This window comes from Magnolia sinica, chromosome 15 (genome assembly GCF_029962835.1).
Source record: "Magnolia sinica isolate HGM2019 chromosome 15, MsV1, whole genome shotgun sequence".
Classification (NCBI taxonomy): Eukaryota; Viridiplantae; Streptophyta; class Magnoliopsida; order Magnoliales; family Magnoliaceae; genus Magnolia; species Magnolia sinica.
This window is the reverse complement of record NC_080587.1, coordinates 18,174,687-18,200,069: the sequence shown is the minus strand read 5'-3', so window position 1 is coordinate 18,200,069 and position 25,383 is coordinate 18,174,687. Positions and strand designations below refer to the sequence as shown.

General features: G+C 38.5%; 1 long non-coding RNA gene across 2 annotated transcripts; it reads left to right on the top strand.

The window, feature by feature from the left end:
- The first annotated feature begins 2,341 nt into the window (after positions 1–2,341).
- On the top strand, positions 2,342–3,281 carry LOC131227915 (uncharacterized). 2 transcript variants are annotated; one of them, XR_009162602.1, is made up of 4 exons: positions 2,342–2,601; positions 2,688–2,818; positions 2,900–2,975; positions 3,055–3,281. It is a non-coding gene; the product is annotated as an uncharacterized LOC131227915 (long non-coding RNA). The 2 variants fall into 2 exon arrangements; XR_009162601.1 differs by having other exon boundaries at positions 2,343–2,601; positions 2,900–3,281.
- The last annotated feature ends 22,102 nt before the right edge of the window (positions 3,282–25,383 follow it).

Genomic DNA, 25,383 nt, shown 5'->3' with positions numbered 1-25,383 from the left:
TTCCTGTGGTGTGGTCCACCTGAGATTTATATTCTTATCATTTTTAGTATAAAGCCCTAAAATGGTCTGTAAAAATGGATGAAACATATACATCATGGTGGGGCCCACAAAGCACCGACCTCCAAACGGCCTAAACTTTGACTTAGGCGCGTGGATTAAATACTAACAAGGTCAGTGGCCAATGGCCAAATGGCTACTGAAGTGACGTCACCAAGCTCTATGGACCCCACCATGATGCATGTGTTGTATCCATACCGTACAACCATTTGTAGACGTGGTTTTATGGCATTACAAAGAGAATGAGATAGATCTAAATTTCAAGTGGCCCACCACAGAAAACCGTGGGAGCCGTCACACCCACCGTTGAAACATTTTTAGGGCCCACAGTGATGTATTTTTGAGATCCATACTATACATAAGTTAATATGGAGATAGATGAAGTGAAAACAAAAATATTAGCTTCTTCAGAAACTACTATGGCCCCTAATAAGTATTTAATGGTGGACCATACAATCACAACTGTTTCCTTTTGCATTGTCCACTCGAGACTATATCTGTTTCATTTTTTTTCAAGTACTCTATAATTAAATACAAAAACAGATGAACGGCGTGGATATAGAATAAATACATCAAATTCCCAAAAATCAGGATGATCAGTTAAATAAATGGGCTACACCAGAGGGAACAAGTTGGGAGATTACGTCCACACTTTATTTACATGGACCCATCATGTTGTATGTATAAATCACAATAGGCCCCATAAAGTTTACTTAGTATGTAATCTGTAAAGTCTTTTCTCAATTGTCATTTATATGAAATTTTGATTTGATCTAACATCTTAGCCCTTGAAATGATTTGGGCTTATTACACTGAATACTAGCCGATGCATTTTTTTTTGTCGATTATTGCAAATTTGTATACTACTAGGGAGCAAAATGTCGTCTGGATTGGGAAAAGGAGGAGCAAGGGACATTGGATGGAAACACGGACGGCCAGTGGAGGGGAATAAATATGGGGCCATATGCAACTATTGTGGCCAAGTGATACGGAGTGGGGAAGTGTTTAGGCTAAAGGAACATTTGGCAGGGAGATACAAGAATGTAAAAGACTGTCTAAGTGTAACAAGGCCAGTGAGAGAGGAGATGAGAAGAGTGTTGACTGAAGCAAAGTCACGCAAGCTGCAGCAAAAAGATTGGGAGAGGGATATGAGGGAGGAGCTACGAGGCACTGGACGGAGCCTAGGTGCTATCGACGAGCACGATGATGATGACGATGAGGAGATCGTGTACCCCGATGACTGTGTTACAGCTCGAGAAAGGAGTGATTTTAGACAAGTGATTCGTGAGTCTCGGGCTTCAGAGTGGGAAGGGGAGCAAAGAAGACGGATTGATGAAAGTAGGCCGTCGTTTGGGACGTCCCGACATGAGGCTGGTGGGAGCAGCAGACGATTTGAGGGAGGCAGCGGGCATGGCCTACAACGCACGCAAAGCGCTCGTGTCCCAGATGCACCCATCGCAGGTGTTAATCAAAAAAGATTAAAAAATATGTGGAGCAAGGGGCTCAGGGAGAAAGTGGGTGGTGCTATATCTAGGTGGTTCATCTTGAGCCATGTACCGGCAAATGCAGCAGCCAGTCATCACTTCAAAAATATGATTGAGGAGGTGCAACGTGCTGGGCCCGGCGTAAAGCCTCCCACGCCACAAGAGATTCTTGGCGTCTACCTTGATCGGGAGCACGAGGAGATGCAGGCTTGGGTACGTGGACTCAAGCCAAACTGGAAGCAGTATGGGGTAACAATCATGTGTGATGGGTGGACAGGACCCACAAAATTGTCTATTATCAATTTCATGGTGTACTGTAGAGGACAACCGGTTTTCCTCAAATCTATTGATGCATCGGCTAGAATAAAAGATCATGAATACATATATGCTCTCCTGAAAGAAGTGATTAAAGAAGTTGGGTCCCAGAATATTGTCCAAGTTGTGACGGACAATGGCAATGCGTTCGTTAAGGCAGGGAAGAAATTGATGCAGAAGTTCAATCTCTATTGGACCCCGTGTGCAGCACACTACATTGATTTAATGTTCGAGGAGATAGGCCAGAGGAATTCTGTCAGGAAAACCATCCAGGATGCGAGAAAAGTGACAAACTTTATATACAATCACTCATGGTTGTTGGCTGCAATGCATGAGTGTTGTGGAGGGGACATCGTTAGACCAGGCGCAACACGATTCGCCACGAACTTCATTGCACTTGACAGCTTATACAGGCATCGCGTGGGTCTCAGAAATTTGTTCAGATCTGAGAGATACATGGAGTGGAATCAGAGGAAGACTGACGGTGCAAGGACTTATTCGATTATAGTGCTTTCCGATTCCTTCTGGGATAAAGTTCACAACGTCGTTTCCTTCCTGTATCCGATGTATAAGGTCCTACGAGCCGTAGATAATGAGACGTGGCCTTCGATGGGGTCAATGTATGAGCTTATGAGAATTATGAGACAGGGGATAATGACTGCAATCCCCACTTCGTATCAGTGGGTGATTGATATCATCGATCGTTGATGGACTAGGACTCTCGAGCATCCACTCCACCAAGCTGGTAAGTTTATTAATACAATTGAGTACTTTAAGCATCACTTCTGTTTGCATGTTAATGCAACTGAATAACTAATATTCGGGTTTTAGCATACTACCTGAATCCCAAATTTCATTATAAACGTCGGCTCCATGAGAATCAAGATTTGACGATGGCCGTCCACGAGGCGTTCGAATGATTGTTCCCAGAATCAACAGCGCAAGCAGATTTCGATAACCAGGTAATGCAATAAAATTTCTTCCTTATAGCCTCTAGAAATATGGGTGATTAAAAATAATGACCTGTGAATCCATGTTTACAGTTGTTGCGGTTTAGGGATGCGAGGGGTACGTTCTCATCCGCACTAGCAAAAGCATCGACTGAAACGATGATGCCGTGTGAGTATGGTAACATAATTAGGTAATTGCATTTTTTGTTTAAACTTCAAACTAAAACAAGCTCCTCATGGATATATAGGTGAGTGGTGGGCGATGTACGGAGTCGACACGCCAGCACTGCAGTTATTGGCAGTTCGTGTTCTCGCACAGACTGTATCCTCCTCACCGTGTGAGAGGAATTGGAGCACATGATCACTCATACACACTAGCAAGAGGAACAGACTAGCATATGAGAAGCTACAAAAGCTCATTTACTGCCATTACAATATGAAGTTAAGAGAGAGGCAGTTGCAGGTAGACCAAGACATGGAGGAAAATGAAGACCCGTTAGACCTATTGTCTATAGGTAACATAGCACAGATAGGTGATGATGATGAGGACCCACTTTATGAGTGGGTCAAGTCAACTGATTTAGATGATGCGGAGGGAGGCCCTGCCCCACAGGTAGCCGAGGGAGCAGCGGCTCTGGGTATCGATGTCGATCAGGTAGCAGAGGAACAAAAGGCGGATACAGACTCCTTTGATCCTTTGGTGAGGAGTTCGGCACATTCCAATCAGGGTGAGGAAGCATCTTCACGGCCCCCTCCTCATCATCAAGTTGTAGTAGTGATGATGATGATGAGACTCAACCCCCACTTGACACTGGTCCTGGGGATGATGACGACGATGACGACGGTGATGAGGGAGGGGACGGAGGCACCGACACTAGTATAGGTGGTACTAGTGGGGGTGGGGGTGGAGGTGGCAGTGGTGGGGGGTACACGACAGCTCAGAGCCAACGATCCATTGGCCAGTTCACTGAGGAGCAGAGCTTTGACCATGCCACTCAGGACGAGGATCATGGATCTCGTCCACCATCTAGGGCGAGAGCATCAGAGCCCAGATATATGTTCGAGCGTCGTTCAAAGAAGAAAGCCGAACGCGCCGCGGCTGATGCTCTCACACGCAGCTTGTCATCTATGGACATAAGTTCAGATCAGGGGAGCTCCACCTCTGTCCCACCTTATGCTTATGGGGGATATCACGGGTATGGCTATGACAGCTCTGACATTCAGTCACGCTCATCTACCCATGGGTACAGGCAACTAGAAGATAGTTCTTCAAGTCATGACCCTTTGACAGGAGGATATTCGGGGTACCCATATGACTGGCAGCAATACTATCAAGGAGTCGGGGTTGGACTTGATCTATTCCCTCAGTACCCTGCTCAGGAAATGCCGTCGACGTATGTCACGCAATTCCCACGTCTAGGTGTACTCGTACAGTTTGGGGAGGATGACTATCAGAGGTACATAAGAGAGTTCCTCAATTGGTACGAGCAGAGGATGACCTGGGAACAGTACTGTCAATTTGTTGGGCAGCAGTACTACTCTCAACTGCCACGGGATCCGGACAATGATTACGAGCCACCTCGTCACTCTATGTGGGAATGAAACATGGCCAGAAATGTGTATTTTTTTCAATTCATTTACTTTTGCATGCCTTAATTGTTGTAAGCTTACATTTGTATTATATAAACTAATTTTGGTTACTATTTGAGTGATTTCTTACGACAACGCATACTTTTTGGCTCCCATTAAATGGAAACTTCTAATTTAATACATTCTTTTTGCAAAATTTTCATTCCTGAATATGTAAATATGTGTATTTAGGCATATCCTGAAGTTTCACTGAAAAATTCCATCATTTTCCCCATATTTCCCCCTTTTTCCCTACATTTCCGGTTATCGGCGATATTATCGGCGATAACGATATTATATCTTTATCTCCGGCCAGCGAAACTTGTAGCGATACCGACAACTCGAACACTGGTTAGGAGGGAGTTGGTATAAGTTGAGGGCTCTAAAAGGGCAAGGGAAGGCCTAAAAAGATGTGGCTGGAGCCATGGAGGTAATAAGAAAATACTTGATGACCTATGATCTAATTGAAGTTATGGCCCTTGTTAGAGTAGAATCGCAGAAAAGGATTCATGTAGCCAACCCCAAGTAGTTGGGATATTAGATAATGATGATGATACAATGACGACAGTTGTTTCCTTAACGGTGGTCCACCTGATAAGTGGACCAACCCAATTATTGGGCGAGACAATCCACATAATGTTACACTTTTGATGGATTGGATCTCATATCAATTTCTAATGCTAGCACATGTGTGGCGTGTACAGCTGCCTCCTGCATGCATGTGGACTTAGCAAAGCTCTATATGCAAACTTCAAAAGAGCATAAAAGGAAAAAAAAATACAGAAGTTCACACAAAAAGCTGAAAACATTTTTTAAAATGACAATAGGGTGCCCCAGCCCCTTTTTTTAAGGCGAGACTAATCCCTGCGGATGCATGCAATCACCCACAAACCAGTGCATCAGGTAACGCACAGAGAGGGAAATTGAACTAAAAAACTAAATAAAACTGATGGATGGCGATCAAGGACGAAAGGCCTTACACTCAGTCGTAATTTGCATCCATAAGAAAATCCAGGATTCCAGTTGTAGTTTGCTTTCTATCAGATGAAGCATGGCATCTTCAATGCCATTCTAACTTTACTCCTTGCTTCTCAAATGTCCATAGCAAGTGCAGACATTGCAAACGAGTATCAGCCCCATCTAACAAACAACAAATACCATGCATGTATTTGATGTTGATCAAGGCCCACATGCCAAATTGACTACTTTTTTCATTTTAACCATGCATTAATGTCCACCAGCCAGCCACTTAGGACATCAGTTCGGTATAGTTTTTGGTTTATAATTTTGACAGTTTGATTTACAGTTATACATGTATAAGAACCATCACATTCATACTAAGAACCATCACATTCATACTAGAGTATCATCGTTTTTCCCATAAAACAAACCCAATTGATAAATAGCGTCCATGCTTTGAAGCATAGTTCTAACACTAGCTAACTTGAGTCGAAACTCAGCTGAGTCAACCTGAATTTGCAAGATATCGAGCCGGGTCAACAAGAATTCAGTTCTAGAAGTGGTTTGTTTCCAACTCAAAGAGACTCATCAAGTCAATCGACTGACTCATATGACTCAATGCGACTGGCGGTGACTCACACTGAGTCACTTGCCTTGTTAAAGGTTTTATTAAAAAATATATATGGAAGGGCTGTGTGAATCGGCCACTTGACCTCTAGCACAAAAAGCAGCACCCTCAACCCGCATCCTATTCAGTGTCTAGCTGTTTGTTTCTCTATTTCATATTACTTATATACTAAATGTAAGTATTTTACATATTTACTACTACTGTTAATATTTTTTATTTTATAATTATTAGATACCGAGTCAAGTAAAGTTTTTGGGCTTTTGAACTATGCTTTGAACAAGACATCCATTATGCCATCCAAAGACATATCCCATTGAAATGAAACAGATACAAAGAAAAGGGCGAGGATTACTGACTCTTATGTCACCATTCTCAGCATCTATGAATCGGTACACTGAACCTGGCTGTTGATACTCGAGCTATCCTTCAGCAGCCTCGATGTATTCCATAACTGGCTGGTCCCACTGATCTTCCCTCTTGGAGGCCTCTGATTCTAAAGCTGCCCCCCAATTAAAAAAGAAAAAGAAAATTGATTAATAAAAAAAAAATGGAGCTGATATCTAAAGCCTATATGTTTTATAAATTGACCCACTCTTCTACAACCTACTACTCTATTACCAAAAGTAGGAAAACAGAGTGTCTATCAAAAACATGAGATGTATTTAACATTAAAAAAATCTAGAATTCTGCATTGAAAATCTCAAATATATTTTCTACACTCATTCTTGTACTTCTTAGTATTAGAATGGTAGACCCTTGGTACTACCCTACCACCAACAGTAGGGAAGTGGATTGGGTGGTGACTGCAACACCACCCAGCTAGGTTGTTCTGGGAGGTGTTGGGTGCTGTGGGGCCAACCGTGGTGTATGTGTTTTATATCCACGCCATCCATCCTTGTTGCCAGCTCATTTTAGGCTATAAGCCCAAAAATGAAGCAGATCCGAATCTCAAATGGACCACACCACAGGAAACAGTGGGGATATAATGTTTATTTACCATTAAGGGCCTGTTTGGATGCCTGTAAGTTCTTTTAAGTTGTAAGGTGAAAGTTACTTACAGGTAACCTGTTTGGATGTAAGTTGTAAGTCACTTACAGGTAAGTTAGTTTTTCTGTTTGGATAGCCTGTAAGTTACTTACAGGTAGAAAGCTGTATATTCACATCGAGCAGAGCTTAGATTGGGGAATCATTCTAAAATGTTATAATCATATAAAAAAACATAGGATCAAATATGTTATTTTGTTAAGCCCATCAAGATGAATATTTGAGATAATTATTAAGCTAAACCAATCATCAAGTGGGCTATAAAAGTGGGCCCACGAATTCAAAATATCTATAATATGGAGTAATAACTCAATTTAAGCATTGAGAATAAACTTAAAAATATTAATAGAAAATCTAATAATTAAATTACATTACCAATGTCTTCTTTAACTATAGAAATTACATTTAAAATTTTTTTACTAGGGAATCATCCTCTCCAACCATTCATTCCTTTGAATAGGACTTACATGATCTAGGAACGTAGAAGCAAAATGCGGTCCTTCCGCAAGGAATGTGTAGGCCCTATACATCATGTCAGAATCAATGGTTGTCATATTCTTCAACTCATCCCATAGTCTTCCTGCTGTTTTAGTTTTGAATGAAACATATTCATCCATTGTTTCCTGCACGCGTTCAAACTTTTCAATAACAGTTGATGCAACAGAGGCATTCTTCTTCTTCTTTAATGGCCTTGGAGCAGAGTTTCTCACATCCCTTTGACCGCTTCCTTCGCCATATTGATATTGACCTTGTGTTTTGTCGGAATATACATCATCGGGTGGTGCAAATGGTGAATATGATTCAGAGGGGTATGAGGACAATGGGATGTCATTCATGTAATGAGATGAATGGAGGACTTCTTCCTCAAGATCGGATGTAGTTCGTGCTGCGTTCCCGGTAGCAGAATTGTCCCCACATATAATATCAAACTGAGCTAGCAGTGGGAATGGCTTGTTTCTGATATGAATAGTTTCAGGTTTTGCCTATAAAATAAATGGAATTTAGTTAGTTTTCACTGTATATGAATGACTTCAAGTTTTGAATGAACTTCACCTTGATGAATTCATCCCAAACGTCTGGTTCAGCGGTAACACATTTTCTTTCTTCATCTCAACCGAAGCCACTTTTGCTAAGTGCAAGCTTTGCCAAGTTATATTTCTTTTTAAGCGTTCGTAACCGATTCCTGCACTTTTCTCCATCCACTTGCACAGAAAATGTCTCCATCACAATTTTTGCTACTTTATTCATACTAGCTTCTCGAAAAGCGTTGTCAGATTTTTGTCCCAGAGATACTTCCTCAACTAAGGCGTTTGCCATACATTCATCCATGTATGATGTCCAATTAATTTGTGCCTTTCGGCCACTGCTGCTTGCCTTTGCATTTCGTGACATACCTTAAAACATTGTACATTTAAACATTAAAAACATGTAAAGCCACATAAGATATAGAAATATAATATAAATTGCAAATAGATGTAGAAATATTATAAATTGCAATAATCTTTCTATTAGCATCCACATTCTAAATATATATATAACTAATTGATGTTTTGTTCTGACTTATATGATTCCCACATAGCCGACGCAAGTCCAAGTCGAAATTCCCTCAATCTTTGTTTTTCCCTCCTAGCAGCCGCAGATTCATTTCGGAAGTCACATTCATTCTCCTCTTCACTACTCTCATTACCTTCATCTTCATGCATCTCACTTTCATCTTCACCATCACCGATATCATCGTTATTTTCAAAATCAAGCTCTTGATCACGTTTTTCATTGATAATATGATTATGTAGGATACAACATAAAGCGACTATATTTACTTGTGTATTTAAAGGATAGCCTGAAGCAATCTTCAATATGGGAAATCATGCCTTCAATACTCCAAAAGCGCGTTCTATAGCATTCCGCAATGAGGAATGACGAAGATTAAACAACTCTTCCTTTGTCCTAGGTTGACAACCTTGCCTAAATTCATTTAGATGATACCGAACGCCACGGAATGGTGATAAACAGCCCGGCGCATTCGCAAAACCAGCATCTACTAAGTAATATTTGCCTTTTAAAAAAAAAAAAACACACTTTAAAAGTCATGTAAATGTAATCTGCTTATTAATAAATAAATATATATTTATATGTCTACTTAGATCAATACCTGCTGGGACAATCAATTTGTGTTGTCGGTTAAGAGCATCTGCCAGTATTCGTGAATCTGAAGCCGATCCCTCCCACCCTGCTAGTACATATTGAAATGTTAAATCAAAAGAGCAGCTTGCTAACACATTTTGGGAAATAAATCCCTTTCGATTACGCCACTTGGCTTGCTCTTTTATAATAATCATCGCTGGAATATGTGAGCAATCTATGGCTCCAACACATTCCTTAAAGTACGGGAAAAACCTCGTGCTATTCATTATTTCGGGTGGTAGACCATTTCTAGGTGGTTTTATAATATCGCGTTGTAAAAGTACAACTACATTAAGCATTCTGTTAAAGTGACGACTAATTGTTTCCCCAGAATGGTTCGCTACAAGTTTCGCTGGCCAGAGATAAAGATATAATATCGTTATCGCCGATAACCCGAAATTCGGAGAAAAATGCGAAAACATGGAGATAACGGTGAAATTTTTTAATGAAACTTTAGGACATGCCTAAATACACATATTTGCATATTTAGAAATTAAAAATTTGTAAAAAAAATGCATTAAATAATAAGTTTTCATTTAATGGGGCCAAAAAAATATACATTTCCATAAAAAATTACTCTAATAATAACCAAAATAAATTTATCTCAATTTCATGTTGACCACACCGTATGAAACAGTGGTAATAATAATTTCCACCATTGAAATCGGGCCAATGATATTTATTTGTCATCCAAACTGTTCATAAGATCATAGGGATATGGATGAATAAAAAACAAAAATATCAGTTGATACAAAACTTTTGTGGCCCCAAGAATTTTTCAATGCTAAACATTCAATTCACATAGTTTTATGTGGTGTGGTCCACCTAAGCTTTGGATATGCTTCAATTTTTGGCTTGTGCCTTAAAATCATCTAATGAAATGGATGGACTGAGTAGATAAAATACACAATTACAACAGGCCCACTGAGCTTAACTCAGTACGCAGTTCACTTCCGTTCTGGTGCAGTCTGGAAGCGGATTGGTTGGTGTAGATGTCATCAAGTTATGTGGGTCTAATCCTGAGGTATGTGTTATATCCAAACTGTTCATCCATTTGAAGAGCTCGTCTTAAGCCTTTAGACAAAAAATAAGACAGATATAACTATCAAGTGGACCACACTGCAAAAACCAGTGGGGGATTGAAGGTTTACCATTGAAACCCTTTTTGGGGTCAGGGAAGTTTTGGATTAATATGAAAATTGATTTTCCTCTGCATTTAGATATTTGTGTTTTTATGAACAGATTGGATGCAAAATGAACGTTATGGTGGGCCCTACAAATTTTTTAACAGTGAAAATCATCATCTCCGCTGCTATCTATGGTGTGGTCCATATAATCTTTGGATATGATTCATTTTTTGGTTAATGCTCTAAAATGAACTCTAAATACAGATGAACGGTGTAGATATAATAAATACATCACTGTGGGGCCAATGTAACTTTGATCTCCTTTTAACCATTCGTACAACTCGGAGCTCGAGGAGCGTCAGTGCTCACCTTCGCACGACACGTACCCACAACAACCATATAGCTGGTGTGAGGTACAACAGCCAATCCACTTCTGGTGGATCCCTAACTGTGGGACCCATTATAAAGTATGTACCTTACATCTGCACCTTCCATCATATATGAAGGTTTATTTTAGTACGTGACCCGACAATTGAACCACATTCAAATCTTCAATGGACCACATCACAGGAATTGTGTGAATTGAACGCATATCATTAAAAACTTCCTGGTGGCCACAAATTTTGAATCAAGCTGATATTTATTTTAACCCTCCATCCATGCCTTTTTATGTTTACAAAAGGTTTGATGACAAACAAACATCACTGTGGGGCCTAAGAAGGTTTCAACGGTGAAAGTCATTATTCTTATTGTTTCTTGTGGTGTGGTCCACTGGAGCTGTGGATATGATTTAATTTTGGGATTTACCCCTAAAATAAACTAGAAAAATGAATTAACGGCGTGGATAAATCACATACATTCACGGTGGGCCCAGAAACTTTGCTCAGTACGCTGAAGCGCACCATGCGCCGGTTTGCTTCCGTTGTTCTTAAGCATTAAAAAAAAAAAACCACACCACACACATAAGGGTTTTCGTCTGCGAAGAGGGGTTTTCGGCGAGGGCGGGCGATTTTCGACCGAGGGTTTCGAAGAATCTCCCGAAATCCCTGATTTTTCGCCGAAATCATGTATTTGTGAGTCACACGAGACGAGCGCTGTCGATTGCTGCCGACGAGATTCTTTTCTTCCGAGTTCCGATCAACCATCAACCAGGTATTACCGAAATCAAAGGATTTTTTTCGATTTTTTTCGCCTTTGACCTATTTTGTTGGAAAAAATCCAATATTATCGAAGATATCGCCGATATTTCGCCGATAATCCAGAGAGAAACGAAAAATGGGGGTTTCGATGTCGCTAGTCTAGCGACACCGATATTATCGGCGATATTATCGACATTTCGTCGACAATGCGAACACTGGTTACGGTCCAGAACCAGTTAATATGATGTTGCATGACACGGTTCTTAATATTATGGCTAATTATATGAAGAAAAATTACTAACTCTTCTTCCAGTGATACGCCAAATGTGCCTCGCAGGTTACTCTTTTCTTGTATCATATCACAAAGGCTAAAGAAAGCATCTTTGTGCATACGAATGTAGGTAAAGCATGTTGGCCTCGGTCCATTAATAATCGCATTCGCAGCCTATGCGCCTATCCAATTTCGTTGATGTTCTTGTGAATCTTCTAACATATTGTTTTTATCAAGCCAAACAGTCATTAATGCACAAGCCGTAGTCATTGAAGACATCATATGAAAATCCATCTCAGAATCCGAATCCATTTCGCAAATAGATCTAAAAATCAAAGAATAAATATATAGTAAGATAAGTTAAAGATTGAAACAAATGATTGGCAAGGTCACAAAGAACCATACAAAGAGACCACAGTTGGATTCAGGTTGGTTCCATGTGGTGGACCCTGTTAGGTTTTTTTAGTCCCGAAGTTTTTCTTGTAATTTCAAAAAATGGGCAATTATCTTTTCCATCTAGCTCAGTTCAAACATGTTTGAGCAGTTTTTTCAGCTCTATTGCTCTTTTTTTTACTGTTGAGAACTCTTTATTTTTGGTTGTGTACTTTTTCTATCTGCAATAATCAGTTGAAGAGTTGTGTTTTTTTTTTTCATTTCTGACTATGACGGGAATTTCGGTTGATTGTTCCACCCATCCTCAGTAATTCTAGTCATTTAGTTTTTCCTTTTCCAATGTTGAAAATAGTTTTTATTGTTAACCAGTGTACTTTTTTCTATCCAAAATCAGTTTATGAATCTTGGTTTTGTTTTGTTTTGTTTTGTTTTGTTTTATTTTTTATTTTCTATTGATATGAATATCCATTGATTCCATAACTAATCGGCCGGCCCCCAGTAATTTATTCAAGTCCTCTAGTTTTTTTTCTCTCAATTTTTTCTAACAGACTCGGCATTTCAGATTGGTTCGACTTCAGTCATAGACTCATAGAGGATATGATCTGATAAAGTAATTTAGTTTCTAACTTTCTATTTTTCATGATTTCCTTGTCAGGTGAATATAGTGTTATTGTTCTATAGTATATGTTTTTCTATAAAAAAAAAAATTGCTATACACAAGCTGTTTTTATATTATGAATTCTGAAGTTGGACTTGAAGGGAATGCAATTAAATTATCTTCAAGTTGGACTTGAAAGGAATGCAACTGCATTTTGAGGCTACTTCTTCGATGTGAATGCTAGGCAACAATAACACCATTAGTATTTGTTATTTCCTCTTGACTAAAGAGAATGGTCATGGTTCAATTCACTTGTGCATCCAAAAGCAACCTTTTTTTTTTTTTTTTTCTTTTTGTGAAATGTTGCTCTTGATGCTCAAGCTCACTTACCCTTTCCTGATATTTATCTTTTCACTTTTTTTTTTCCAACTCTATACTGCAAGAAAATCTGGATTCACATGTTAAAAGATGCCCACTGCTGAAACAAGTACAAGCCTTGCAAATGCAACCTTTCTACCAGATGGGCGTCAATGGTGGCAAAGATGAGGTTTGTTCTACATCATATGCTGGCACAGAGACAAGTAATTCCAAAGAAGTCAAAGATCCCATATCTTCAAAGTCCTCCCAAGTAAAGATTTCAAGCATCAAAACATGTTCAGAATCTTTGGACATCAGTTCAGACATGAAGAGGGGCGCAATATATAAAATGAGTATACCAGAATTTTAAAGGGTATGACCTTGCTGGATGGTCAGTTCAGACATGAAGAGGGGAGCATTTTAAAGGGTATGAACTTGCTGGATGGTCCAGACTGGACGGTTAAATGACAACTTCCAGACATGCTTCTTGATTTCATGAACACCACATATTAAGTGGAGAATGCAATAGGCAGCTTCACATTAAGAAACTAATGCTAATATGTAATGGAAACAAGAAACTGAATGTTTGATTGTGCTGAATTCATACAATTTCTAATCATGGGAAAAGTTAAAAGTTTGCATTTCAAGCAAGGTTCCCAAATAGCATATATAAATATGATAAAGGTCAATTAGCACATGATTTATCCAATCGGCTATGAAATGGTTTCAAGACCCTGAAGATTTACAGGGCAAAAGAAAATCTTGTGGACAGGAGAACCCATACCAGGAGCCGAAGAAAAAAAGCTAATAAAGAAATCCAACATGATCAGAACTAATGTAGTAAATCTAGAAAAGAAGAAAACATGCCTGAACAGAAACTAATGAAGAAAACTAAGATGACAAGTGAACCAATGAAAAACTAAGAGAGAGAATGAGAAAGTAGCGAAAATAAACTAATGAAAAACCAAGAAAACAAGAGAAGGCAAGCAAAAAATAATGCAAAAAGAAAAGGAAGAAACCAAGAGATACAGTGAGTAGAAACAAGTGGCAAAACCAATAAAATAGAGAACTGCAACAGAAACCAATGCAAACATGAAAGAAAAACACCAAGCAAACAGAAACAAATTATGAAATTCCCAGTATGTAACAATCGGCTATGAAACCAAATTAGGACTGGTTTCATGAGATGTAAGCAAAAATATTCAAGATGCACCATTGATGTTTAGGACCACTTTCAATGCAATCCCAAATTAGGACTGGTTTATCTAATCCGTCCATCTATTTCTTCGTCTAAAATTAAGTATTAAAATGGATGGACAGTGTGGATCAAATACATATATCATGGTGGATCCACAAAGTTTACGCATTACTCAGCACATGATTCCTTCCCGCATAATACTCAACCATGCACCATTTGGCAAGAGTTCTTTTGAGAACTTTTTGAGAACTCATAATACGTGATTTGAGTCCAAAATCCGAATGGTCCACGTTATGCAGAACCCCATGAAACCCCCATTAGCCAACTTATACTTTGATCTAAAATATTGATGGGCCATGAAAAAAGAAAACATTTTCCTACCTTGATTTGCATCTCTCTTTTCTATGGCCCACCAGAGTTTTAAATCAGGGCGCAAATTGGTCCCTAAACGTTTTCATGGGATGCTGCATCACATGGTCCGTTCGGATTAGAGGCCCATAACAGGTGTGAAAAAATGCGCACGTGCGCAGGTGTGCCAGCGTGCCTTATATAGTAACGTCAAACCACTCCCGTTTTCAAAGGAGAAAAAAAGGGTGGATGAAACCCTACCGTTTTGAGAGGAGAAAAGACGGAAGGCACTACGCAGCAAGAGATTGCAGAGACGGATAGAGAATGCAGAGACGGAAAGAGATTGCAGAGAGGAAGGGCGAGAGAGATTGCAGAGAGGGAGAGAGAGAGAGAGCTTGGGATGGAGAGACGAAACCTGCAATCCCCTTTTTATAGAAGCTTATCAATGGTGGTTGTTGGTGTGGTAAATGGCAGTTGTTGGTACGGTAATAATGAAGCTTTGCTGCGCTAATAGTGTTGTAGGATGTGGATTGGCTGAACTGCTGCAAGGCTTGCTGGAGTTCCTTCAATGGCTGCTGCTTCCTCTTCATTGGCTGGAGCTTCATGGCTATAATGGTGGTTGGTGGGTTGGTGCATTTCTCCCTCTTCCCCTCTTTTTAAAAATATGACCGTTGAGCCTGTAAGTGACTTACAGGGAAGTGACTTCCCACCCCCCTCGCCCTGCAGTTTTTTGGTAGATTTGCCTATAAGTGACTTACAAGTTGTTACTTACAGGCGATTTTTCTCCCCCAAACACCACCTGTAAGTGACTTCCCACTTACCCAACTTATAGGCATCCAAACAGGCCCTAAATGTTGATAAGATCACATGGACCTGGATGAAGGAAAGACGCACATATCAACTTGATCCAAAACTTTTGTGGCCCCCAAGAAGTTTTTAATGGTGGACGTTCAATCAACCCTGTTTCCTGTAGTGTGGTCCCTTTGAGTTTTTCATCTGCTTCATTTTTAAGCCCATCCCCCCAAAATGAGCTGGCCAAACGGATGGATGGTGTGGATAAAACACATACATCATGGCGGGCCCCACAGCGCCCAACACCACCTAGCTGGGTGGTTTTGGGGTCACCACCCGCTCTGCTTCCCAAAAGTAGATAGGTAGGGCGTGTCTATCAGAAACATGGGGTGTAATTATGTTATCACTTGAAAATCAAGAAATTCGTTTGAAAATCTCAAAACGGAAGAGAAAGAGAGAATGAAATAGAACTAAAAATTTCTTTTCTTTTTTTTCTTTTATAATTACCATTGCAAGTTCAAGCATTGAATTCGTCTGTAATGGAAAGATTGAAGTGGAAATCGAAGCAGTTGTATTCGATGAAAATTACGCTTTTGCCCTTGCCTTCTTCTCCTTCTCTCTCCGTCCTGAGACTGGTGTTTTGTAGAATCCACGGCTCTTTGCTGAAGGAGTGAATTCAAGGTTTTCAAGGGTTAAAAGTGGGCTGGCCCATTTCGGCCAAATTCGAATTTGGACGAGCGGAGCACTAGTTCGCTGGATTTGAACCCGATAGTTAAACGGGGCCGGATCTGGGTTTTGATATGGACATAGGCTTGGCCAGCAACGGTGGCAATGGGCCAAGCTGGGGCCAATTCGGCTTGGGTCGCACCCTAGCCTGACCCTAGTTCACTATGCCCTGCCCCGGCCATATCCCTAATCGGTCCAAAAAGGCCTCGCGTGGACCCTGGCTCAACAAAGCTAGGGCAGCCCCTACACCAAAATAGGGCAAAAGGATTAACAAAATAATTTATGATTTTGGAATTTCTATTCTTAGAAGTATTTCACACACACACGAATATAATATAATATATATATATATATGTAAAAACTTGGGCTCGTTTTTGTTGTATTGGTAAGAAAGAGCTCTTTGATACCACATGAGTATTTTTTCCATGATTTTTAAAAATTCTACTGCAAGTGAAAATCCCAAATTCATTAATTATTTTTCTCCTGGCTTGAGCCAAATGCAACTTAGGTTCTTTTTCATGGTTAAGATCCTATATTGTATTTTGTTTTAAAATGGAATAAAAAAGGAATTTCAAATATTTTGGTTTCCCTCCAAAAAATGGGAATCAAATATTTTGGTTTCCCTCCAAAATTGAAGATTTGTGTTGCGTTTGTATTGTGGGTTTACTCCAACATCCAATTTACCTAATCTTTTCATATTAACAAGATGGGCTTTTTGCTTAGGGGCTTGAGTCACTTTCAAGAGACATGTAAATTTGGTCATGTAAGTAGCTATATCAATAACTCTAGTCTATGACATTGACTACATGCGCCGAGCACGAGTCTGCATACACACTACGCTAGGCAAGCCAAGGCTGCAAGTGCTAGTATACTCGTGGGACTTTATCTTGTACGAGAGTATACTCACACTTGTTCCTTTTCAATTTTAAAATTAGAAAGACGCCTGGTTGGTTGGTTGGTTGGTTACACCTGTTGGGTTTAAACCCAATGGACCAAAAACCTTTAAAGTTTGTGCTTAACGCATCATTTCAAAGTCTATATAAGGATTCCCTCATTTCATTTTAAGATCATCAAATTCATTTCTTCTCTCCTTCAAAAACTCTTTTTGTTCTTGTTGTTTAAAAGTTTTGGTTACTAAGTTCATTGCTGAGTTAACACAATACTTTTGGGTTAAACTGTAAGTGGATCGAGCCTGCATACAGTGAGTGCTCTACTAGATCAGGTCATAGTTGTTGTATCTTAAAGGTCAATTGCTTTGGAAACATATTTGCACTTGGGATGTTGTCCAAAGGGAGTAAATTCAATTTCAAGCCAAGTGACTCACATCACACCTCGACTCAACTCTATAAGTTTTCTGTCTTATTTTCTTTATTTTTCAGTTTTATTTTCTATTTTATAGTCTATTTGATTTCAACCAAATATTCTAACATCTTAACCAATCTAGTCCATTTTCTTTTTGGTCTAACCTCTAGAAAGTGGGCATATGGTGTCTTAATTACGATGTTCTGTAAAGAACCATTTTGATGGAGTAGATGATGTAGAACATGCAAGATGAGATGATGGTTCCAATGGATGTGAGCAACAAAATCCAAGAATCCATGGGAAGAAGCTACAGTGTACCTGATGACATTGACGAGGAAGAACTTTTGAGCTGTAATATGAGATACAGTCATTTAGGATATTACTCTCTTCAGTGAGCTTGTATTGTGTTGAATTTTATTTTTCATTCCTGGTGTTTTTGATCAAATGCCTATAAATTCTGCAATGTTGATTTCTTTTTCTTTTGTTCTGGTTCTCTGCTTGATGCTTTGGGAGTGGACATAAGAATGATCGTGTATTTTCAACCTGATAAGGAACCAGATTTGGATGCTGAACTCAATTTACCTTTGACGCCAGCAGGGCCCAAGTGGTCGCATGGTCGGCAGTCCTGTTTTAGGCTGCTCCACTCATAATGTGGACTGCAATGTTTTAAACAGATGGAGGGGCTTAGAAAAACTGGGCCAAGATTATTCAGCCGTCCATTTGTTTCATAGACTGACACACCTAATCAGTGGACCAGCCTGATTTTCAGATCAGGGCATCTACATGGTTGAACCCACTTGACAGACAGCAGGGATCTCTCACCCATGTGCAATGTTGGCACGTGTGTTAACCGTGGGTGGGCTGCCTGTGATTAACAAACCTCTAACTATGCATAGCAATTTGGTCGAGTTTTTTATTTTATTTTTAAAATTTTTTATTTTAATATGAAAATTAAAATTTAATATTGTAAACGTTTTAAAACCCATATCAGACTGGGTCAGACGGTTTGCTCGAAACCGGCCAATAAATGGTATGGGTCACCTTAAAACCTGGTCAGTTATTTGATAATCTTTTGTAAATAAATAAATATAAGCGACTTCATCCATCAAAGCTCAAAACCACAACTTATGCTATGAAATTAAATGCTCTTAACCACTGGGCTAACAGCAGATTGGCTGTTAGTTCTCTCTGCATTTTATGATTTTGAATGAAGTAGATTTCCAGGCCAAAACCAGCCTAGAGCATGTGGCCAGTGGACTGAACCACCAACAAAAATAGGGTCAAGATATGCTCATAGTTTCAAAATAATTAGTTGTCTTGGCAAGTTTTTCAAGTCAAATTGAATTGGTTAAGCAACGAATCTTGACCAAATTAATTCTCTCCGTCTTCATGTACACACAAATTCTCATGGTCTTGACCAAAGCTGATAGTGTTGAGACTTTTTTTTTTGTTAAAGGTTCTTTTATAAGTTTTGGGTCAGCTTTTTTTTTATACTGAAATTTGCTGGCCAGTTACAGGTAGGAGACGAACTAGGTTTACTGGATGTTCCTCAAGCATCGATAAATGGTTAGAGAGCAGATCAAAATATCACATACCAAAATTCATGTTTCATTTATACATCAGATGATATATTAGTCATAGCAATGTCTTGGAATTGTAGGAGGTGATACTCTGTTAAAAATAGTGCATGCTTTAAACCACGTTTTATTATTGTATTGTTTTAAGGCTAAACATTGGATGTATGCCTCTATTTTTCTCACTATTTGCTTGAATATGCATAGAATTCATTTATTTACACTGCTATACTGACTGACCTATGTTTCCTATTTAAAAAAGAAAAAGAAAAGAAAGCAGGTGGTTTTTGGATGAAATTACTGGTCTTCTGTTTTGAATTTAAGACAAACTATTGTGATAGTTCACAACCTTTTTGTAGGCTGTGGTGTCTCATCCAAGCTACACTGCACTCTAGCAATTTAATCCAAGCTAGCCAGGTGGTACGGCCTATTGTGAATGGATCATGACCTGAAAATCTGACTGTAGCAACCCTTTTAAAAGGTGATGGTCAGCGGTCTAAAATAATTCAAGCATTGGATGGTTATCATTGTTTGATCTGCTTAATTTTTTAATAATGCTCCAATGAGGACAATTCCACGGTCTGTATGGATGTATATATGCCATGGGCCACACTCATGCTCCAGGAAGCCCATTCGCATGCCATGCATGTACAAAAGTGGCACATGTGTGACATCCAATCCATATTCAGATGGGTCCCACTGTGTAGATGCCCTTTTTAAATATTTGGGTCTGTCTAACAATTAATGAAGTTACGATACATGAACTTTAAAAGCTTAAAATATATATATAAAACAACTTTTTAAACACCATCATTTTGTTTCTAACAGAATGCCAGTTTGATGAGTAGATTAGGCTAATGTATAGGCAGAGCCATTTATACAGTGGGACCCAACAGATGGATAGATTGGAACCCTATTTGATTGAAACCCTTTTTTTTTATTATACATATTTGAAACCTAGAAAATGTTGCACAACACAATTAAAAGTGAATATTAAAAAAATTGTATTGCTTTATAATAAATATATATAATATTTACAATGATAAATTGAAAATGGTTCCAAATACATAAAAGATTAAAAATAATAATTAAAAAATCCCTCCATCCAGCCCTCATCCGTCTCTACCTACAACCTGCAAAACAAAATAACAAAAAGAAATTAATTAGATTCCAAATAACCAAAAGGCTTATAAATATCAAAATTATCAAAATTGACTAATGAAGATAATCAATAATTTTTCCAAAGAAAAAATTGCAAACTGTGAAAAAGCTTGAATATTAGGAAAGACCTTGTGTCCCTGGTGTTTTTGTTTTGAAGAAAATAATCCCATCACATGCATCTTTTACTTGACCTCCACTTTCTTATAGTGTTTATGTCATGGAGTTTTGCTAATCGACATGTTCTATTTTATATTTTATGATAGACAAATTTTACTTGAAGTTCTTGATTGAAAATGTGGCTACGATTAATGTCTGTGGCAAAAAAAGATAACATCCTAATATAGTGAAGAATATCCTTGATGGTAAGAAATGTGCTGGAATATACTTTAGAACTGACCCTAAGAGAAAGCATAGTCTTGAACAGAAAAATGAATCAACACAAAGAGAATGCCCTTATCTTTAAAACTTTTCATATGTTATATTAAAATAATACATTGAAGAAGACGACACTGCTGAATATTCGTTATTGGGTGGAGCTAAACCCTCGAATTTCATTTGGTGAACTGAAAGAGATTTCACAAACTAGTTATATTTCAAATACAATAAGAGAGTCAATAGCACCTGAATAGAAAAAAAAATGGTAGAGGTTACTGACGAATCAGAGATATACCATATCTAAAAAGAATCTTAGACTGCCCAGCAAATGTGGTTTTTGAGATTTTTTTAGATATACCAACCCTCTTACCTTGTAGAAGAATATCGGAATGTTACAAATAACCCACATGGCAACCGATGAATGGATGCCAGCACATTGCCCCACCAGGACCAAGTCAAGAAAGGTCAGGGAAGGGCAGTAAATGGTCTCAGTTAGTTGTAGACCATGTACTTGGGAGTTGCACTGAATTTCTGATAGCCTTTGATGACCTTGTTGACCACATCAAGGAAATCTTCTTTGTCACCGTCTTCCTCCTCAACTAGATAGCAAACATCCCCACCTAAGTGCATACACTCCTGATGTCTGCCCCTGAACAAATCCATAACCAATTTTACAAAAAGCAGACGAAATTTTGGCTGGAAGTGAAGGTCCAGAATGCAGGAAACTTTCATGAACACCTGAAGATGCATTGAGCCTTTGTGCAGTAGAAGACTGAAAGAAAGGCTGGAAATAGGAGAGAACACATAGATGATGGATGTCTTGACTTAAATGGGGTGGGGAGGAAAGGACAGCAGGGAACTTTTGTGTGTGCTCGCATGGGTAGCAACACTACCCACATGCAAATACAAAGATCATTAGTTCCTGTTTCTACTTTTTAGCACTCCGTAAATGCGAGTGTCTTCTATGAGGCTGTTTTATCATTGAATTTTTTTTTAATTTGATGGATGTATACAATTGTCTAGTCTTCATATCTAAAATTGCAGTGTAGGAATGAATACCCAATTGATGCCATTTCTGGGGTTGAAAATGGAAGATTTTTAGTTGAGCTCAAACTATTGTTCATGGGAGTTGTATGTACTTGCTAATACTCTGAAGACCAACTTGTACTTTCAATGGTGCAGGAAATCCTCAATATTTATGTCTTTTTCTAATTGTGGCACTCTGACATACAGCTATCCAGACCATTCAAAACGTGGGTGTCATAGAGGATGGAGCATGTCTCTAAAATCACATTGACCAAGCAATGCTAACCACCCAATTAATGGCCAAAATCATGTTGATCAAGCAATGCTAAGCACCCAATTAATGGCCAAAATCATGTTGACCAAGCAATGCTAACCACCCAACTAATGGCCATTAAGTGGATGATTAAAATTAAAAGGGAAAATCAGATGGTTATTATTATCTTCTTGGTGAAATTTTTAGGTTACACTCCGCCTATAGTTGGGTCACTGATTTGGATCATCTGGATTGAAAAGTACAACCAGACATGTTTCTGCACCATTTTCTAAATTGTGTAAAACTAGAATAGGAGTCTTGCCCAAGGATCAAGCTCACACCCAATGTATTCACAAAAAGTTTTGGCAATGAGTTTGTTGTAAAAGATACACCGAATGTACAAGAAAACGAGTCTAAAGACTCCCTTAGGGTAAAGAAGATATTGCATTTGACAAATTGATTACTAAGAGGTCAAGGCATTGTCCAACGTAAATAGGCCGAGGCATACAACATAACATTGCTTTATTCAAAAGATTTTAAGATACAGTAGCGTGGCAGAAAAGAGTAGAAGAGGGGCTCTCAGCATCATTTTCCAGTTGAGTTGGGGCATAGGCGAACAAGAAACTCAAACCAGATGTCTCTCTTGCAATTCATTGTCCGTGTGTGGATCTTGAATATTTGTGTCCTGCTCTCCAAATCAGGCAGACTGAACTCAACCTTACAATCTAGTCGTCCAGGATGCAACAATGCTGGATCTAGCGTGTCAAGCCTGAAATGCATTGAGAAAACAAAAGGCAAATGGGTGAGATGCATCATCAGCCTGCAGGTTATAGAAAAAATTATGATTTTATTTTAGCATTCATCAGAATTCTAACTCTATAAATCATTTCAAGATCCTATTGAAAACTTAAAACAGGAATTTCCAATTTTCTTCCTCAATTGGGCTAGACTCGGCTCCACCCAAGAACCATAACTTACAACAGATTATCATGACTCTTAACAACAAGGTTACAGTACTTGAGAAATTGTAGAAACAGATGGCATCATAGGAAACAGCTAATGCAGACACACTCCTATTGAAAAGAAAGTTGCCATTGGAAAGAGAGACAGCAGATGCACACTTCAGCATCAGTGTTAGGCATGCATACTCATCAGAAATTTGACATAGTACCCGCACGATTGACAGCAGGATAGAGCAGAAATAATATGTGGGCAGACATTTGAACAAACTTTGACACCATCAATGATGCTAACCTGTATGTGGGCAGAAATAATATGTGGGCAGACATGTGAATAACAAGTAGAAGGCTATTTGACAACTAATGCTTCTAACATGTTTGTTGCCATCAAAACTTTCATGTTTCCTTGAGCATCAAAGCCATCGAACTCATTCAGAATTTCAAGCATTGTACGCTGGACCTCATTGTCTCCACCCACACTATCATCAACCTAAGCATCACCTATCGCGTCCACATCATCAAAGAAGACAATGCAAGCCTTTTTCTGAACTTGCCATCTACAGAATATAAAAAAGATTGGTAAATGGTGACAGCCAAAATGAACTAGCAGAGAATCTGAATAGAACTAACTGTAAGAAAACCTTCTAATCTCTGTTAAATAAATTCATTAAATGTCATAGTAGCAACCTACGAAAGCTCACGAACCATCTGGGCTCCCTCTCAACATATTTTTGAACAAGCTCATTTCCAATAACACAAATAAAGCAGGCATCAATTTTGTTGGCTACATCTCTAGCTAGTAAACTTTTTCCTGTTCCTGGAGGACCATAGCAGAGCACCCCCTTCGGAGGATCATTGCCAAGCTTCACAAATTTCTCTGGACGGAGCATGGGGAGTTCCACTACCTAAACAAAAAACAGAAAAAAAGAAGACAACATCACAACAAGAAGGAAACATACGTACAATAAAGTGTACCTGGAGTCATCATCATTGTCTAAGCCTTATCCCAACTAATTGGGGTTGGTAAAGTACACGTGGAGTGGTATCTATGACAAGAAAAAAAAAAAAAAGAAAGAAAGAAGTGAAACTTGCCCTGAACTAGGAATGGCTGGTTACCTGACCCAGCCAGTCAATGACCAAGTAGTATGGACATGGAAAACTACGGTGAGATTTAGGTTGACCAGCCCAGTTTGAGAACTATGCTTTTTCAGTAATCTTCATGTCAAATTGTCCACATCAATCATTTGTGCATGAGATTCCTCGATTACTTAAAGTTTATTATTTGCTCTTTTCTTAAGAATGACAAGATTCTGTGCAAGAATAACATCTTAATTCCTGTATGTTAAAATCTTGTCTAGAACATCCCAAAGGAAGATCTGTACTCACCATCTTTTGAGCTAGAGATATACTCTCAACACCCATAATCTTTTAAGGAAATTCACATAAGAGACATTGAAGATGAAAAAAATATTTCAATTTAGATTATCCAAATGAGTGAGTAAAGTTGACTCGGGTGTCTTAGGCCCTGGTTGTGAACTATGCTTCTTATAATCTTCATGTTAAACATTACTGAAAAAAAAAAAAAAAACTTCATGTTAAACTTCACACATCAAATCCATTTTTGAACATGAGAATACTTGATTACTTCAAAGTGTACTATTTGATCTTTTCTGAAGACTGACAAGATTCTGTGTGGTACTAGACTACTAGTGGCTTAATTCCTATAGGTAAAAAAGTTGCACCTTGTAGGAATACTTGTGCTAATAAGCATCTTTAGAGCACCAACATCCATGACATTTTAAAATGAAGTTCCCATAAGAGACATTGAAAGGAAAATAATATTTTGACATTGACTATCTTAGTGCTACAATAAGGAGATTCAAAATCAAGATATTTGGTACAAACAGAAAAAGGTGCAAGAATAATGTTTTATGCCATCAAATGTAGCCGGAAGCCTAGGACCAAAGGATGAATGTTAATACATTAGTTCAAGTTATCAGTTTTACTTGGTACACTACTAGTTCAATCACTGAATATCATGTGGCGGCACAATAAATATTATTGATCATTGATGTTTTACATAATAACATTGAATATATGTCTTGGTATGCATGTATGTATCTAAAAAAAAAAAAAAAAAAACACATGCACAATATCCTTGGTAACTTGTGAATTTGAATGCTATATCACACTTACAGCACTGGGTCACCAGGTGCTTATACTAGAATAGGAAAAATGCTTATACAAAGCATTCTTATATGAGAATTAAAATACTCATTACTCACTTCTCGCATAATGTAGTTTCTAATTCGAAAGAATTAGCAGAATGCATTCTAGATTAGCCTTCAAAACTAATATTTAAAGGGTTTTTTTATTTTATTTTGTAATGATGAGTTGATTTTGGTAATCAGTTTTTGATCTATCTAATTCTACTCTAAATAATGCGGATCTTGTGAGAAGCATTCACCTTGAATTTTCATTTTCAGTTTTCATTTTTGGTGCAGTTTTATGTTTCCACACTAAGATTCTGCTT